Genomic DNA, 18,604 nt, shown 5'->3' on the forward strand with positions numbered 1-18,604 from the left:
GGAGTTCTGGGTCCCTAGATTTGTGTGGGAGCCTATGTCAGATGAGACTACCTCTTTCCAGGCCCACAGGAAGTCTTTTCAGTAGTGATCCTGCTCTGTGTCCCAAGGAAAACTGTCCCTACCTGGGCGAAACTTGGGCGGGATAGAGAAGAAACAATTAGACAACTTTTATCATTTTATACCATTTTATACCTCTCCCCTGATACACATAACACTCTTCACAATTTCCAGAACTAACTCTACCTCGCTAAATCGCAGTAGAAAGTTAGTTACGTTTCTTTTTCTTCACATTATTGTAGTAGAACTCTATGGCTTTTCTAGGATCTTTCTGTCCCGAGCAAAGAATTGGTCAAGACAAGTGCAAACAGTAGCAAAGTAGGAAAGTAAACAGGCTTTGCAGAGTGAGTTTGGGCCAAGTAAAAGTAGGAAAAGTACACCCTCCAGCCTGAGAGTGGGCCACTGTGCAAGAGGGAACACAGTGGCAAAAACTCATTGTCGTCTGTCCTTTTTGTATCAGCCAATCCTCAGGCTGACATCAAGTCTAGGCCATGAGAAGCTCACATGCAGGGCTTTGGGCACTGCTCTGTACATGTGTCCTGGGATTTTGTAATTCACAGGTCACACCTACTTCCCCAGCCAGCTTTGCCACACCCTGGTCGCCTGTCTCATTTCCCCCTGAGAGACACTTATAGTTGTGCCTCAATGTCCCCCAAAGCCTCATGGTTTTAGGTGGGGCTTTTCAGAGGTGCCTGAATCTAGAGTGTGTGATGCTGGGATTAAGGGTGTGTGATTATTAAATTGCTACACTGATTGGTTTGGCACCACCCTAATCCCAGTAGTCTGGATAAGATAAAAGGGGGCAGAAAGACACTGATAAGCCTCCCTTGTTGCTTTGTTACCTTCTGGCCACCATAAACTGTTTCTCCTCTGCCAAGCCACTCTCTCTTAGAGCTAGCTGATTATGGACTGAAGCCTCTATGAACTGTAAGGCTAATTAACTTTTCTTCCTTTAACTTTGGGTGTTGGGTATTTTGTCTCAGCAAGGAGAAAAGTAACTAAAATGGACACATATCCTCGTAATTCTTTATGGGGTGCTGAGGGAGTGGAGGTCTCTTGTCTTCTATAGCTTCTTCCAGCTGGAAGGGGCTGGAGGGCCTACCTACTGAGGAGTATGTGCTGTCTAACTACCTTGGGGTGTTGTGGCTCACTGGCTGGGTTCAAGGGAAAAAAAGTGCGAGAAGATGATGAGAAAAGAGTTAGTGACTACTGAGCTGTCTGTTCAGTGGGAGAAAGTAACTTTACTATTTTGTTGGAGATGTAGAACCCAAATATGAGGAGTAGGTCACATTTCCATGCTTCTTGTGGGGGACAAAATATGGTTAGATAAATTATCAAGAGCCTGAAACCCATAGCCTCAGCAAGATTACCTATGTTATGGATCTAATTAAAAATGGGAGCCTCCATACAGGTAGCCATTTAAGCTATGGTGAATTAGGGTCATTAGGGACTCCACTTATCTGCACCTGGAGAAGTACTGGAGTCTTGCTTTCTAAAGAGGAGCTTCAGGTCTTCCAGAGGTTATCAGGAATAGTTTTCTTCTTAGTCCTCCTCAGGGTCTTGGAGGGGCAGATCACTGATGTTCTGCCTGTTTGCATAGGTGTGGGAAATCATTTGTTCACAAGAGTGGCTAACTTCCAGTCCTGTGACATCCAGCATTACCCAGAGTTCCTCATAGGAGATGGTAATATCCATGGACAGGGGAATTGTAGATTCTCTTGGGTCTCTTCAGGGCAGGAAATGAGGGTTTTGGCTGGCCTAGCCCATCTCTGGGAGCAGGAACAGTCAACCTTTCAGTGCCATGAGTCAGGCACATAGGCTGCCTCACATTTGGAGCAGGACCAGGTAGTGGCTTGGTATAGTCACATGTTCAGTGTCCAGACTTCTTGGACTCAATTATCCTTGGGTTTTCCCTTAGGCAATCTGGGTGAGTTTAAAACATTGTCAGTTACAACAGCTATAATTCTAGCTTTTCTCTTTTGACCCTCCTCCAGATCCCGATTGTTGACCACAGAAGAGGCCAGTACAGCTATTGGGTCATAGGTGTCTGGGGTCCCATCTGAAGTTTCTTTATTAAACAAATGGGAGAAACACATATCCCCCTGAGAGACAGGTGGGGATCCAAGGACAGGATCATCAAAGATATCTCTTTTTTCTTTGGAGGCCACTCTAAATACCATAGTTTCTGGGCTTTTCTTGAGGTAAAGGATCGCAAAATTCTGAACTTAAGGAATTTCACTCCATCTTGAATATTTAAGCAGAAACAGTATAACTGAAAAATACAGTATGACCCCAGGAAGTGGCAGTTCAGAGCTCGCACCCTCAGTTGTTTGATGATTTTTCCTTAGAATCTAATGAATAATTGTTTATGGAAGCCCCTACAATTTCGTGGAAACCAAAAATATCCTTGCAATTGTTTTTTGGTGGGAGGTTTGCAAGCAGCCAATCCAAGAGCGTTATTCAGTTCTCCTTGCTGCTGATTGGCTGCTGCCCTGTGACCCATCTCCAGCAGATGCACCAGCATTCCCACATCATGACAGGTTGCTGTACCACGTTTAGCTATCTTGAGTGTTCTCAGTCTTGTTCTTCTTAGAGCTCTAAGATCCCTAAGATGATGCCAAAGATGCCCTGCATCTTCTAATGCTTTATTCATACAGTATTTCATTATATTAAATTATATAGTGTGAGAGACATAGTATATTTAGGGTTTAAACTATTAAAAAATAGGCATTTATGGGGATTTTCCTGCCAAATTTGAAATTCTCAATTTTCACAATTCAGAGGTGCTCTGTGAATTTGAGGGGTCCACTGTAGTCCCATAATATAAACTGCCATCCCATACCTACCTCTTGCCATTTCCTACTTTATATTGAGCCCAAACCTTATTACAATAGTAGATAAGCTGATTCTTTTTTAACTTGACAGGGTCAAACCTTTCCCACTGATCAAGGATACAGCCTAGCAGTAAAGTGTATGGAATCTGCAGGGTGTGGTTCATGAGGTTTCCCATGGCTTGTTTTGGTGTACATTGAGAGAGACAATTATGTATCAAGTCCTTAAAATGGCAACCCATGCAGAAGGAGGAGACCCAATGAACCCACAGAGCATCCCTTGTGAGATTCAAGTATTCACTAGGCAAATGTCTCTTTCCAAAGCTAGGATGATGCTGGGGTCTTTCATAGAAGCATAGAAGTGTTGAGGCACTTGATGGCTTTACCTAGAACTAGGTCTTGGGTCCTCAAAGTGGCATCCCATGCAAAAGAAGGAGATCTGATTTGAGCCCACAAGGCATCCTTTGTGAGACTCAAGTATTTACTAGACAGACATCTCTGTCCAAAGCTAGGATGATGCCAGTATCTTTCACAGAAGCATAGAAGAAAGCCCCACTGAGGGCTTTTTGTTTCCATATGGGGCCCACCAGCTCCTCAGGAAGAGGGTATGAGCCACTCCAGGGCTCTACCTAGCCTTTTGAAACTCCTATAGATCAGGGTGAAGTCTCTCCCCAGTGAGACTCCCTTAGCCACACTGAGCCACTTGATAGCTCTACTTAAGCAGGGTGGAGCCACTTGAGAAACAATATCTCTTGCATTTACTCAGATAATAAAAACTTTGGTACTTTGTTTAAGGCTGTAGAGACAGAAACCTCTTTTTTTTTTTTTTAAGGAAAAAACCCTTTAAAATCCCAAGAATGACTCACAGTTACTTGAGTTAAGCTTTACTGGCTGTTCTTTTGTTCTGCTCAGGCCATCAGGCATATGCTTTTCAATTACTTGTATTTTGTTAGAAGAAACAGGGAAGGAATGCAGCCTAATTCATAAGAAAAGAGGGAGGAAGACCATATGTTCCTTGTAATTGGAGACTTATCTCCTATCTGCAAGGGTGAGATTTTCTGGTGACCATAAAGTCACTTGAAATCAAACATGGCAGAACCCACATATCTGATTCACGTGACAAACCTTAATGGTGAAGAGGTGAACTAACTAGGATAAAATAATACCCTGAGAAAGGAAACTCCATCTCAGGGAAAAGCGAGATTAGACTTTGGGCACAAAAGGAGTAAACTGGGGTAGGTGGCTACTCAGGCAGGCTACCAAGCCCCAAAGAGTGAAAAAGCTGAACAAAGTGTCATGGAGAACAGAAATAAGAGGTCAAAAAGTCATACTAATCTCTAGGTTGCTCATGCAGTGCCTAAATGATCTGTTCTGCAACCGAGTTAATAGCAGGCTCTCTGGTTGTTCTTTATTGATAAAGTATCCACAATGAATGACCAAAACTGGGAAAGAGAAGAAAAGGGAAAATAAACTTGAGGGAGACCTATGGGCCTCTTACCTGTTAGGAAAAACACAGGCCACTCAATTTCCCTCTCCCCTCTCACATGGTGGGAAAAGCAAGAAACAATTCCCAGTGCCATGAGAAGAATCTCCTAGTTCCCCAGCCTAAGGGAGAGAGACAGGGAAAGAAGAAAAGATAATCTTCATGGCCTTTTAGAGAGAAAGAATGAAAACAATGTACCCAAAGTGCCTTACCTGCTTTTCTGGCTGGCTCACCAAATCTGTTACTGAGTTTTTTACCTTCTGTGGATGATTTCTAGGTTCTTTCTGTCCTGAGCAAAGAATTGGTCAAGAAAAGCACAAACAGTAGCAAAGTTTTATTACAGTTATTAGAAGTAGGAAAAGAAATAAGCTCTGCAGAGCAAGTTTGGGCCAAGTAAAAGTACAAAAATAAACATACCTACAGCATGAGGGCAGGCTATGGTGAAGAGGCGTGGTAGTGAGTGCTTAGTGGTGACTGTTGCTGTGTATCCCTACTCCTCAGGCTGATGTCAGGTCTAGGCTATCCTATTGAAAACCTACATGAGTTCTCATGAGAAGTCCATGTGCATGGCTTTGGGAACTGTTCTGTGTATGTTTACTGGGATTTTTGTAATTAACAGGTCATACTACTTTCCCAGCCAGCTTTGCCATACCCTAATCTCCTATCTCAATAGAACAGTTTCAATCTAGTGTTAAGTCAAGTGAATTTTAGATGAGACAAATGCACCGAGGTCTTATTTGCATGAGGATGTCTTAGTTGTTTTTCTCATTGCTGAGACAAAATACTGACACCCAGAGTTAAAGGAAGAAAGATTTATTTGGCTCACAGTTCATAGAGGTTTCAGTCCATAGTCGGCTCACTCCAAGACACAGTGGCTTGGCAGAGGGGCTTCACAGAGGAGAAACAGCCCAAGGCAAAGCAGAGCAGGCAGAAGGCAGCAAGCAAATGACCAGCAAGTGACAAATGGCAAGCAAGGACCCTCTTTCTGTCCCTTATATCTTATCCAGGTTACCCACCCTTAGAATGGGTAGCACTCACACCCAGGGTGAGGCACCCTTAATCCTACCTTGAACTGTGCCAAACCAATCAGTGGACTGATTTAGTAAACACACACCCTTGATCCCAGCATCACACACTCCAGATCCAGCCACCTCTGAATAGCCCCATCTATGACTGCATGAGGCTTTGGGGGGACATCTAGACACAAACCATAATAAGGGGGTGCCAGTGCAAAAGACCTATCTCCCTCCATCATCTTTGTGATCACTGTGAGCCTTTGCACTGGCTTGCTTTCACTCTGTAGAGTATAATTCTTTTCCACCTTCAATAAATATACATCCCTCTTACCCTTTCTGGGTGTCTTCTCCAGTTCTGTGTTTAGGATACCAAGAACCTGGAAGGAATCCCCCCCCGCAGGACCCACAAATCAGTAATGGAATTCATGAAAGATTGTATACATTTAAGTCAGACTTGTTTTCTTTTGCTGGATGTGCCCCTCACCTTCCATGCTATCGAAGGGGTTGCCCTTCCTCTCTCATTATCCTTCTCCATTCTAGCTGGGTTTTTTGATAAAGAACTAGTAGCTGGGAGAGCTGATAATCATACACAGGTTTCATTGGGTTCAAAACTATTCCACTAAAAAATGCAGTAAGTCCCCAACTTACAAACAAGTCCTGTTCTAGGAGAATGTTCGTAAATTGGATTTGTTCATAAGTCTGACAAAATGAGTCTTACACACCTTTGACACAAATGTACAATATAAAGCATAAACAAACATGCACAAATACTGTAAACTATTTTTACTTTTACAGTTACCTTAAAATGGTGGTACAGTACAGTACAATAACTGGCACAGGGGATTGCATGCAGTGAACTGACAAGAGGAGGAACTAACTGCAGGAGGGGGAGTGGTGGGGGCAGAGATGCAGGATCATCAGCAACAGAGATGGAGGGCAAGATGGACTTTGGCCCACATCTATCACACTGCATGATGAGCACACAGCGGCACAGCTGTGGCAGTCTCCCACAGACACGTGAGGTGCTTCCACAATGTGTTTGCATCTAGGAATGTTCATAATGTGAGGTCCCTTTGCATCTGTGAAAGTTTCCCACTCTAATGTTCATAAGTCAGGGACTCACTATATTATTATGAACAAAAATTTACTCTTTTGGGTGAAGATTTCATATAAATTGAATTACTCTATAAAAATTCTGAATGTAAAACTCAAAAACTCTCTGATGATTGGTTTAAAAACCATTCCTTTGATCTCAGCTACTGTGGGAGGCTGAGGCAGGAGGATTGAAAGCTTGAGGCCAGCCTGGGCAATTTAGCAAGACCTTGTCACTGTCTGTATCTCTCTCTCTCCCTCTCTCTCTTTCTCTGAGATAAGGTCTTGTTTTGTGGTTTAGGCTGCCTTTGAACTCATTATGTAGCCCACACTAGCCTCAAAATCTGGCAATTCTCCTGCCTCAGCCTCTTGAGTGCTGGGATTACAAGCATGTGGCACCATGCCTAGCTTGTTTTGTTTTTGTTTTTGCTTTTGTTTTTATGAGACAGAATCTTACTATGTAGTTCAGGGTGGCCTTATACCTTATATTACGTAGCTCAAGCTAGCCTAGAACTCATGGTAATCTTCCTGCTTCAGCCTCCCAAGTGCTGGGATTACCACATACATCTACAAGACTGTGTCAAAATGAAAAATGTTGGAGATGTAGCTCAGTAGTAGATTGCCTCTGGGTTTAATCCAATGTACTGAAAAAAAAATTCTTTGAAGGAAAAATGAGGAACTCCTTCTCAGAGATGATTAGTCCCTGATGAAATTCCATTAAAGTGCTGACTAATGGTCTGGTGACTAATTTTTTTTTTTTTTTTTTTTTTAAATCTCAGTGTTGTAATGAGGACATTACAACCAAGAAGTAGAAAGACACATATTGACTTCAGTTACTCAAAAGTGCTAACAGCAGAGTCTCTGTATTATTTTGGTCCCAGCTCTTTTTTTTTCTCTCTAGGCTAATTTAACCACTTCCTCTTCCATTCTGCTTTTTTCTTGCAGATCAAATTGTTTTTCCATTTTCTCTTTAATTTTAAAATAATTCTTAAATTCCCATTTTAAAGTATCTTTTATCATCTGTCTTTATTTTCTTCCCTTACTTCTCTTGCAGGGACTTCATGATGAACCACATCTCCATTCCCTTTTTTAAATTTTTTAAAAATAAAAAAAAATTTTTTTGAGGTAGGGTCTAGTTAAATTGCTAATTAACCAGGCTGAGATCAAACTGTATCCTCCTGACTCATCCTCCCAGAGTAGTGGGAAGAAAAGCCTGACTTTTCTTCCAATTCTTATTGATATTTGTTCCTTCTTTCCCTGCTTTCTTCTTCACAGTTCTCTGTCCCATTAGGTTACTGAAAATAAACTATAAGACAATCTTAATCTCTAAAATCCTGGCCATCCCAAGTAGTGGGAAACTTCCTTTGAAGTTTGCATTGACTGACTATGGCACAGTGGCATTTGGAGGTGACCTGCAGAGTTACTAGCCCTCCCTAACCCTGTACTGCCTAGTCCACCTAGCTGAGTTTCTATCCTGCCCTAATCTTATTTATCCTAGAGGGTGGGATGACTGTAGGTTAGAGAGTCCTCTTCAAGTGGACCAGCCCAAACTGGCTGGATCTAAAATGCCTGCGGAAAGATTCACAGTCTGTACCTTCCTTCTAATCCCATCTGCATGCTAAATGACACACCCCTCCAGAGGCTGCAGAGTTGACAGTGGAGGAGAAAGCCCTGAAACAGTGAAAAGAGGCGGTGCCCAAATTCCCAAACAATCTCCACTCATTCCTAGAAAAGTCATGAATATTCCTTTCCTTCATTAGCCTATCCCACCCCCTCACTCCTTTCACCCTTCAACAGGTTGAGAAGTGATTTGATAATTTACCTCCCACTTCTTCTCTTCTTGGCCAAGAATAAAAGCCTCTTTCCCTACTCAATCACTGTTCAGTCTTGTTATTGGTTCCACAATTCTGGGAGGGAAAAAATAACCATTTGGGGGTAAAATTAATAACAGAGCCCTGCTGATGTATTTTTCATTCTGTGAAGTTTTGGTAAAAGACAATGGGTAAGTCAAAGGAAGAACTAGATTGCACATTCACTCTAGAAAGAAAGTGGCTGAGTGTGTGAGCATTCTCCATGAGTGTGCAGGTACGTGCACACACGTGTCTATATGTGCTTTCAGGGATTGGTATAGAATGTCCCTAAAGAATGTTCAGCTATTTTGACATCCATTAATTGAGTATGTCACAACAGCTAGTAGAATTTTAAATATTTTCAATACAAGGAAATGATGAATGTCTGAGGTAATAGCCATGCCAGTTACCCTGAACTGATTATTACATGAAGTGTGCATGTATTAAAATGTTACCCCATAAGTAGAATTGTTATGTGCCAATTAAAAATCAAAATATATTTTAGAAATGTATAGCTATTGGATATGAGCTACTTCCCAACATCCTCTTAAAAGAAAATAGACTTTCCTATCAGATTAAAATAGTGATTCAGACTATTCATAGGACGGACTTTTTTTTTTGAGACAGGATCTTACCATGTAGTTCAGGCTGGCCTTGAATGTCAGTCCAAACCAGGCATGGTCACCCTTGCTTGTAATCCCACCACACAGGAGGATCTCCTTAAGTTTGGGGGCAGCCTGGTTTGGACTGACGTTTTAAGTATTAGTGGGAAAAGAATAAAAATAGGAGAGCTGTCAAAGGGCTCATAAACAACACTACCGTGTAGCTAATATTGATCCAATAGGGAAGGGGGCACATAACAAGGTTATATGGCTGGCCTCATTAACTTGGCTTATCTATGACTTACGAAACAGGAACATTTGGGGGAAAAAATGGGTCTAGATGTTCTGGTCACCCACCTGGGCATCTGATGCTTATCTGATGGTCATCACAATATCATCTCAAGTTACTGCTTATCCCTGAGGGAGGCATGTCAGCCTGGCATGGCATCCTTATCTTGAGGTCTCCTCTCCTTCAGATGACCTACAGCCACAATTCTGGTTGTCTATATTTTTTCTGCTGACTTCCTTGAGAGCTCAGTCCATCTCTGTCTATGTATTTATTTTTATGTGACTTAGCTGCCTGAAATAGTTTGACCCATAGGTCCCATAAAAGAACAATGTGAATAGGTGATTCTTAGACATTTAGAGCACTCAGGATGTCAGGCAGAGGTGACATCTATCCGGCAGACCACATTTACTGTCTAGATCTACCAACCATTGAGGAGAATACTGTGATATTCGGACAGATCTGCTCGAGCAACTTCTCTAAGTATTCTGCTTTACTTTCTCTGGGAGCCATGCCCTTTCCTCCTGCCAGAATTGCCTGGGAAAAAAATAAAAAGGAAAAGGAAAAAAGAAAGAATGCATGAGTTTGCCGACCTTTGCAATCAGAGAAGTGATCAGCAAACCCCTTGGAACAGGCTAGACATTCTGAGTCATTTCTCTACTTATGACTACGGATTTAACCATTCAGCCCCCCCCCCCCAACCAATAATGAGCATTTGAATAGAAGTTGAGGAACACCAATTAACTGGTAGGAGTAATCAGATCCAAATAATGGCAGGGAAAAATCAGTAATCAGCTACAAACTTGAGCCATAGCAGATAAAAGCCAGGAAATAAAAAGAGTACAATTTAGCCTCTGATTCAGAATCTTCTGGTTTACTTTTTATTTCTTTTTCATTCAAATTAGGGTCTTATTCAAAGAGCTTAAGCAATAAGGGAGTAGCTTTCCAAAAAAGGTTTAGAATTATAAAAGGAGTATTTCTTTCCTCTTAAGTAAAAATAAGCATAATCAGTTTTGGAAAATACCCCCTGGAAATAGCAGTAAGTAGGAAGATTCACCAGTGGGGTGGCCAGGAGTCCTCCACCTGGAGAATCCAGAACACTCCTGGTTCTTGCCCCCCCCCCCGCCCCCGCTTCCTTTTTTTATCTGGCAGGGATTATTCTCTTTAAACTGTCAGCTTCAGGGATGGATTGCTAGGCCTCTTCAGTTTTGATATCCAGAAGCAAGGAAATTGAATAGTAACTGTGGGATGCCAATGTTCAACTTTAAGAAAAGGAAATCAGAATAAATAATTGCATCAGTTTTAAAGCTATCCCTCTCACTGTCAGGAAGCTTCAATGTATCCTACACTTTCAGGGTTTAGGAGGCAGGCTAACTTGATATGGGGTCTAAATTTATAGAAGACAGTATGGGGTTTTAAAAAACCTAGTTATTTGGTTGTCAAGGTAACTTTCCCTGATTGGAACAAGACACATGCAATGTGAAGGCATACTTTATACTTGGCTCCTCTGAGCACACTTGCAGTGTCTGTCTTCTTGTGATCAAGGTTTATAAGAGAAAAACTGGAGGTCAAAGCTACAGACATGGAAGTAATGCAAAGCCAGGCCCAGTCTTTTCAAGAGCCAGAGAGTTTCTTTCAGAAGAGAACAGGAATTAGATTAAGCAAATATTGCTCAACACATAAAATATGCAGGGGACAAATTATGGAGCGCAAGAAATAATTGGCTTCCATGGGGCATTCCAAACTCAGGCCCCAAGCAATAGCAAATGCTAAAATGAACAGGAAAAAATATTCCAGTCAGTAAAGAACAGAATCAAGGGGAGGAAACCCCCCAAATCTCATGTCTAATACAATTAGGCAAATGGAGAAAAGGAAGATAAAATCTGTAGGTAAATGGTACATTTCATGTCAGAACTGACATTAGCTCTAAAATTAAATTTAATTTGAATTCACAAAAGTAAACCATACAGAAAAACTACTGCTAAAATTTAAAAATAAAAATTCAGCCAGGTATGGTGGCACATTCTTGTAATTCCATCATTTGGGAGCCCGCAGGAGGATCTTGAGTTTGAGGCCAGCCTGGGCTATGTGACAAGACCCTGACTGCAATTAATTAATTAAACCTTTATTTCCAAAACCCAGAGCTAGCATTATAGCTAGCATAATAGTCACTTTAAGAATGTTACCCATTGAAAGTTTGTGTGTGTGTGTGTGTATACTTTATATGTACATCTACACTTTTTAAAATTTTTTATTCCTAAGCAATATCTTGGGAATTATTTTCACATCAGTAAATATATTTCATTGTTTTATTTTACTTTCTTGGTTTTACCACTTTTATATGTATACTTTGTAACATAATAAGATAGACTATTGGCTAAATCTTGGCTGTATGTGTAATGCGATCAATAAATTTTATCTATAAATGCAAAGAAATGCCCTCTAGTCAGGAAAGAGATGATAAAAATAATAGAGCCTTAAAAGAGAAAAATATGGTGGAGATTGCATGTGTACATATTATAGAAATATATGCAAAGATATGAACTAATGAAATGAAGATCCATTTTGAGTGCAGAAAGCAGAGGTGAGCTCTTCCCCTTCTTCTTACCCCCTCTAGCACCCCTCGCCCACACTCTCTCCAGATGTACTCTTGCTGGCTCAGTCTTCCAGAATTTCCCTATTATGAGGAAGCACAGCTGATCATGCCAGTGAATTCAGATGGCCATTTCATCACCTTTTGACCTTTTGCCCCACCCTCTGTTTACCAGTTTGAATGCTGGCACCCATGACTGTAAATGGAGGAAAAAGAAAGAAAGGGAAGAAGCAAAGAGACATGTGTCAAGTGGCTGTCAACTTTGTAAAGCCCCACCTTGTTCTCTCTTCCTGTGCGAGGATGAGAACCAGGGGGCCCTTAGAGATCTGCAGTGTGCAGGCCACGCTTACCTTCTCAGGCACTGATGTGTCCCGGGGAGGACCAAAGGTGCCTGACACTGGCTGCATCCTTTCTCACGGTCCTGTTCTTTCCAAGAGCTGTTCTGATTCTGTCTTGGCCCCAGTGCCTTTGCCTGTGGAACACTGACCCTGTTTTTTCTCTTATCCTTTCTCTTTCATCATTCACCTCTTACCCCAACTACAAATACACTTTAATAGTTATCAAATTGAAAAGCAAGCACACAAAAAAGCAAGCCCAAATAAACAGAAGACCTGAAATCCCCTGAGCCCTTATCTCCCTCCAGCAATCACTTCACTCTTTTTTTTTTTTTTTTTAAGACAGATAGATCTTCACTATATAGTTCAGGCTAGCTTTACGTTTTCACTATGTAACCCAGGCTGGCCTCAGACTCACAGCAATCCTCCTGCCTCCCGAGTGCTAGGATTGCAGGTGTGTACCACCGCATGACATTTCTCTCATTTAAAAAAATAAATTCATTTATTTCTGTGATACTGGAGATTGAACTCAGGGCCTAAAGCCTCAGCCTATTTTTATTTTATTTTTAAAAATTTTCAAACAGAGTCTTGCTAAGTTGCTAAATTGCCTTGGCTGATTCAAAACTGATCCTCCTGCCTCAGCTGGTGACCAGTGCACGATCCAGATACTCCCTCTAGGAACCAAGTCATCCACTCTCTTGACTGCTGGGAGGGTTGACCATTGGCAGCCCTTACTGATTCTCTTCTCAAACATTGTCCTCCTACGAAAATCACCCTTCCCCCAATGCAGCCTGAATCCATTGCTAGAAGCAAGAGTACAAAGGTCATCAGCTCAGGACAGCTGAAGGGCTAGCCAGTTCCAGAGCTCTCTGTGGAGTGCGCTGAGGTCTCTGATACAGTTGTGCTGTAGTCAGGCTTTTCCTCTTCCCAGTGATGCCTCCCTTACTCCCTTCCAGGTAGTAGTTCCAAGGACATTGCTGTGGCAGACAAGGTGGTGCTCCACCCAATGTCTCTTCAGCAGTGGAGGATTAATTACTATGGTTCATGGGAAAGAAATTTTTAAAAAAAGAAAGTGTCATCAGAGCAACTCTTGTTAGACTAGAGATTTATGGGGGCCAGGAAACAAATAAATACCTTGGTAAATTCCAGCTCAGTAGACCACTGAGCTCATAAGCCCACCCAGTGATTATTCTCCGAATCTCCAAGTCTTAACATTATTGACATATTAGTGGTTAGAGGACCCCTGCCAAGTACACACACACATTGCATCACTGACCTGCAGGAAAAAGATCCTAACAGAGAATTCCAAATGGAAACTTCTGAAACTGCTTCCTTTCTCCAACCAACCAAGATAGCAAATAAAGTTTCCAGGACTTGATGGTGCATGCTTCTATTTCCAGCACTGAGGAAGCTGAGGCACAAGGATCACAAGTTTGAAGTTAATCTGACTTCATAGTGAGTTCAAGGCCAACCTGGACTACATAGTGAGATGCTGTCTCAGGACAATGACAAAGTTCTTGGGAAAAGAGGAATGCAGAGAAGACCTAAAGGATGAAGGGTGGGGATCATTACTCACTATTGTATCTTCATTTAGTTCATCAGTCTGCCTCCTGCAGAAATTAGATGGCTCTGGAAAATAACTTCAGAAAACCACTAGCTCAGCTGGGCATAGTGGTGAATGCCTGTGATCCCACCGCTCAGGAGACTGAGGCAGGAGGATTTCTCAGTTTGAGGCTAGCCTATGCTACATGGTAAGTTCAAAGCCAGTCTGAACTACATAGCAAGACCCTGTCTTAAAACAACAATAACAACAGCAACAAGACAAAAACCAGCTCAAAGTGATTCCCTTGATTATAGCTATTATGCTAGATTTGATGTTATTGCTAGATAAATGAGACAATAAAAGGAAAGGAGTTTTCATCTACATGGTCTGTGAACATTGATTTAGGAAACATATTCTTTTCTATTCCAATTAAAGGAAGATCAGAGATGGTTTGATTTCATGTGACATGAATGATATTCAATGGCAGCTTTGACCCAGGACAATGCTCACCCTCTTTCCTTTCTCGTAATATCAAGATATTTGAATCATTTTGAAATCCTACTGACTTGACTTTGATTCATTCCATCAATAACATCACTTTGATTGGGCAAGATGACTCTAGAAGACTTTGTAAGATACATGTAAGTACTAGGAATTTCTGGAGACCTACAACTGTGAAGTAGACCTACAACTGGATTTAGTAGTCAGGGCTGTGCTGAGATATCTCTTCAAAATTAAAAGACATGTCCTGTACCTTGCACCACAAAGAAGAAAGCAGTTCTTCACAGGCATCTTCAGGTTCTGGGGGCAGCACATTGTACATGCAAGACTTTCCAGGACAGGAAATAACTGCACTAAGTCAAGGCTTTGATGTGAACAGTCCTGTCATTTGGACAGAATGGCTGGCACCTAATTTGGAAACATCTATGATGTGAGTCACTAAATCCTAACTTCAGGTAGGCCCAGCAGCAGAATGTCAGAATGAAGGCCAAATGTAAGCAAAGGGCATTATCTCTCTCTGGAGTTGCCAAGTATCTTCCCCCTAGTTAACTCCTATGGTCACATGAAGGGTCTTACATGACCAGCTGAGGGAGGAGGAAAAAGCCTCATCTTCCTATATCTTTGCATGTGCCAGTTAAAAATGGGCAGAAGTTGCACTAAAGCAATCAGGGTTGACCCTGATAGTAGAGATAGAAGACATTTCCAGTGAGTAGGAGCAGTAGAGTAACAGGTTCACCAAGTTAGTGATTGCCTTTGTGTAAGAAGAAGTTGCCCCAATATGTAAAATATGTAAAAACTCTTCGGCAGCAGCGTCTGGACTAGCTCTGTAGTAAGGACAATAGAGGTAACAAAAACTGAAAAAGGAAGTCTTAGATAGAAATATGGAGGTACAGAAAAATAGGGGACACAAAATGTAAAGCTTATTGTATCATACATTAATACTAGAAAAGATCCACTAATAAAGAGGCACTGAAAAACAATAGGAAGGCTGGGACATGAGGATCAAAAGTTTGAGGCCAGCTTGGGCTATATAGTGAGTTCAAGTCCACCCTAAACTATATATGAGATCCAGGCTCAAAAAACAACAAAACAAAAAACCAACAACATTATTAAAAATGACTTATCCAGTTTATATTAGCTAGTCTTTGTTGAGGCCACCTGGAACGGGCAAAAGAGTGTGGCAGAGATGGAAGTTACATATAGGCAGACTCCCATTTATGCAGTTTATTGTAGCTTTTGTTCCTTTGGACCAATGTTCTGCCTTGATATGGCAGCATTGCACCATTCTTCAAGATGAACAACTGATAATTTGGTGAAATGCCTGCTATATCAGACCCCTTCTATCCTGTAAGGGGCAGCATTTCATTGTCTTAGGCATCTGTAACAATTCTGGAATACATAGCTTCAGCTAGTGCAATTATGCTGTGGCTTACAGAATTACTGATACCTAGGTATGGAATCTCACAAAATAAAATATCTGATCAGGAGACCCACTTTAGAAAGAGCTGAAGGAGTGAAGCCATTCAAATGGCATCCATATATAGATATTTTTCCTTCTTGTACAACCTTATTTAGAAGTAGCAGATCTCATAAAACCAGAGAGTTTCAGTGATTAATTCTATCAAATGTATTTAAGATAGAAATAAAATAAATCTAACAGAAAAAAATTAAAAAATATAGAATTGAGAAGCTCCCTCTAACTCTTTTCATGATGCCCACATTTTATATTGATATCAAAACCTGTCCTCCAGGTGTGGTGACCATAATCCCAGTAATTGGGAGACTGAGGTAGGAATATCACCTATTTGTAGACAGCCCAGGCTATATAGTAAGTTCAAGGCTGGCTTGAATTACATAGCAAGATCCTGTATACCCCCAGAAAAACAAAACCTGCAAAGAAATAAAAAAAAGAAAAATTATTACTAGAATCCCTTACACACAGATGCAAAATTTCTCAACAGAATATTAGTAAATTAGATTTAGTAATGTCTAAAATGAGTAGTATATTATTATCATGTGAGGTTTATTCCAGGAATGAAGCCTGGTTAAGGTATACTTTGAACAAATCAATATAACTCACAAATTAAGGGAAAAGAAAAAAACTATGACAAGGATCAACTATGCAGAAAAGACATTTGACAAAAGAAAACCACCAGTTATAATTAAAATTCTCATTAAAGGAATAGAATCAAAAGGAATTATTTATTTAATTTTGAGACAGAGTCTCATTATATAGCTCAGGCTGATCTTCAACTCACTACATAGCCCAGGTGGGGCTTGAACTCCCAGCAATCTTTCTGCCTCAGCCTTCTGAGTGCTGAGATTACAGGATTGTAATCAATTAAATATCAGTAAGAATATTCTCACACCTGGCTCAAAAGGGACTTATTTAGTTTCATAAAGACAATCTATGAAACACTTACAGGTATGTGGGAGACTGCACTGTTGATTGTGCCCAAAGCAGGCTGTAAGCAGTGCAGGCTGTAAAGAGTTAACCCCACAATTGGCTTGTTTTAAGAAGTGAGTGCAACCAAACCCTACGTGACTAGATAACATGGCAGCCAGGTCAGAGTGACTCTCACCCAAATTCTGTTCTCAAAATTAAAAATGCTTCATCTCTTTTACAAGCCTTGCCTACATCAGTAACTTAATACTAGCAACCACATGTAGCTCCCTCACTCCAATTTAATGATGATTGTGTCATCAATAAATATCAGTGGTTCTGGCAGTTCAGGATCTTTGCTTGCTCAAGCACTGACCAACCCAGTTCCCCATCTCTCTCTCTCATTCTCTCTAAGTCTTTCTTCTCACTTTGCATCATAGCACTGAGCAGGAGATCGAGATCTCCTGCAGGGGTCCTGAAACAGGTAGCATTAAACTTATTGATGCAGTAATGAATGTTTTCACTGTAAGTATTAAAACAAAGCAAGGATGGTTTTTTTAAATTTATATTTTACTGGAGGTGTTAACTAATGCAGAAGGCAAGAAAAAGACCTAAACTTTTTTTTGTTTGGGCTTTGAAGATAGATCTGAGTTTACTTTTTTTTGGTACCAGGGATCTAACTCAGGTCCTTGCATTTGCTAGGCAGCAGAACTACTGAGCTAAATCCTTGGCCCTAAGGCAAGAAAAAGAAGTAAGACTGTTTGTATTTGGAGGTTGCAGGCTTTTTTTTATGTAGAAACCATGTTTGCAAAGACCTGTGGAATCTAAGTAAATTCATCCAAATTGCAGAATAAAATATCAAAATACAAAATCAACTTTATTTCTATGTACTTGCAGCAAACAGATGAAAAAAATAAATTAAAGAACAACCCAATTTGAATAGTACTTGAAAGCCTAAAATAATTGACAAATTTAACAAGAGAAATGCCAAACTTGTGTACTGAAAAACTACATATTTCTGAGAGCAATTAAGTGTTATCTAAATAATTGGATCAGAATGCTAAATATCATAGATGCATCAGATCTACTTAAGTTGATTAATAGATTCAATGCACTTCCAAAAAAATTCAAACTTTTTGCAGAAATTAACATGTTGAGAGGACCAAGAGATGGAGGGAGGGAGGAGGAGTTGGAGGGGAAGGAATTAAAAGAGAATCAAGATGTGTTATATACATGAACTAACTCTCCACAGTGAATGTGATCATTATGTACCGCAAACATTTACTAATAAAAACATTAACATGTTCATTTTTAAATTTATGTGGCAGGGCATGGTGGTGCACACCTGTAATTCCAGTACACAGGATGCTGAAGCAGGAGGATCACTGCAAGTTCTTAGCTACATAGTGAGTCCAAGGCCAACCTGAACTACATAGTGGACCCTGTCTCAAAAAACAAACAAAAAAATTTATGTGGCAGTACATAATACATATTAAATAATCAAAATAAGGTTGGCAAGGATAAAGAACAAACACACATATTAGCTTATTTCAAGACTTACTACACAGTTATAGTAAAAAATACAGTGTGATACTGGCATAAGGATATACAAACAAATCATTGGAATTAAATAGAGAGTCTAGAAATATATGAATGCATACATGTTCAATTAAATGTCAATAAAAACACTAAGTAGTTTTAATAGGGAAAAGAAGTCTTTTCAATAAATCATGCTGGAAAAACTATGTTAACATGTGGGAAGAAGTAACTTTTGATCTGCACCTCATGCCATACACAGCCATTAATTCAGGGTGGGTCAAAGACCTGAACATAAAAAAAAAAAAAAAAAAAAGGCATAATGCTAGTAAACATAGGAAGCATAGAAATAAACATTTTTGTGACTTTAGAGCAGTGGAATGTTTAGGTAAAAAGTACTAGCTATAAAAGAAAAAACTTTTGTTTTTAAAAAAAATACAAATAAGAAAATGAAAAAGCAAGCCCTGATAAGACAAAATACTCATATATGTATACA

General features: G+C 40.4%; 1 long non-coding RNA gene across 1 annotated transcript in view; it reads left to right on the forward strand.

The window, feature by feature from the left end:
- The window catches only part of LOC147827694 (uncharacterized), a 97,744-nt gene that overhangs the window by 607 nt on the left and 78,533 nt on the right, over positions 1–18,604 (forward strand). The gene's annotated exons all lie outside the window — the stretch shown is intronic.

This window comes from Heterocephalus glaber, unplaced genomic scaffold (genome assembly GCF_053883595.1).
Source record: "Heterocephalus glaber isolate CG9 unplaced genomic scaffold, H.glaber_assembly_v1.0 deba00001442, whole genome shotgun sequence".
Classification (NCBI taxonomy): Eukaryota; Metazoa; Chordata; class Mammalia; order Rodentia; family Bathyergidae; genus Heterocephalus; species Heterocephalus glaber.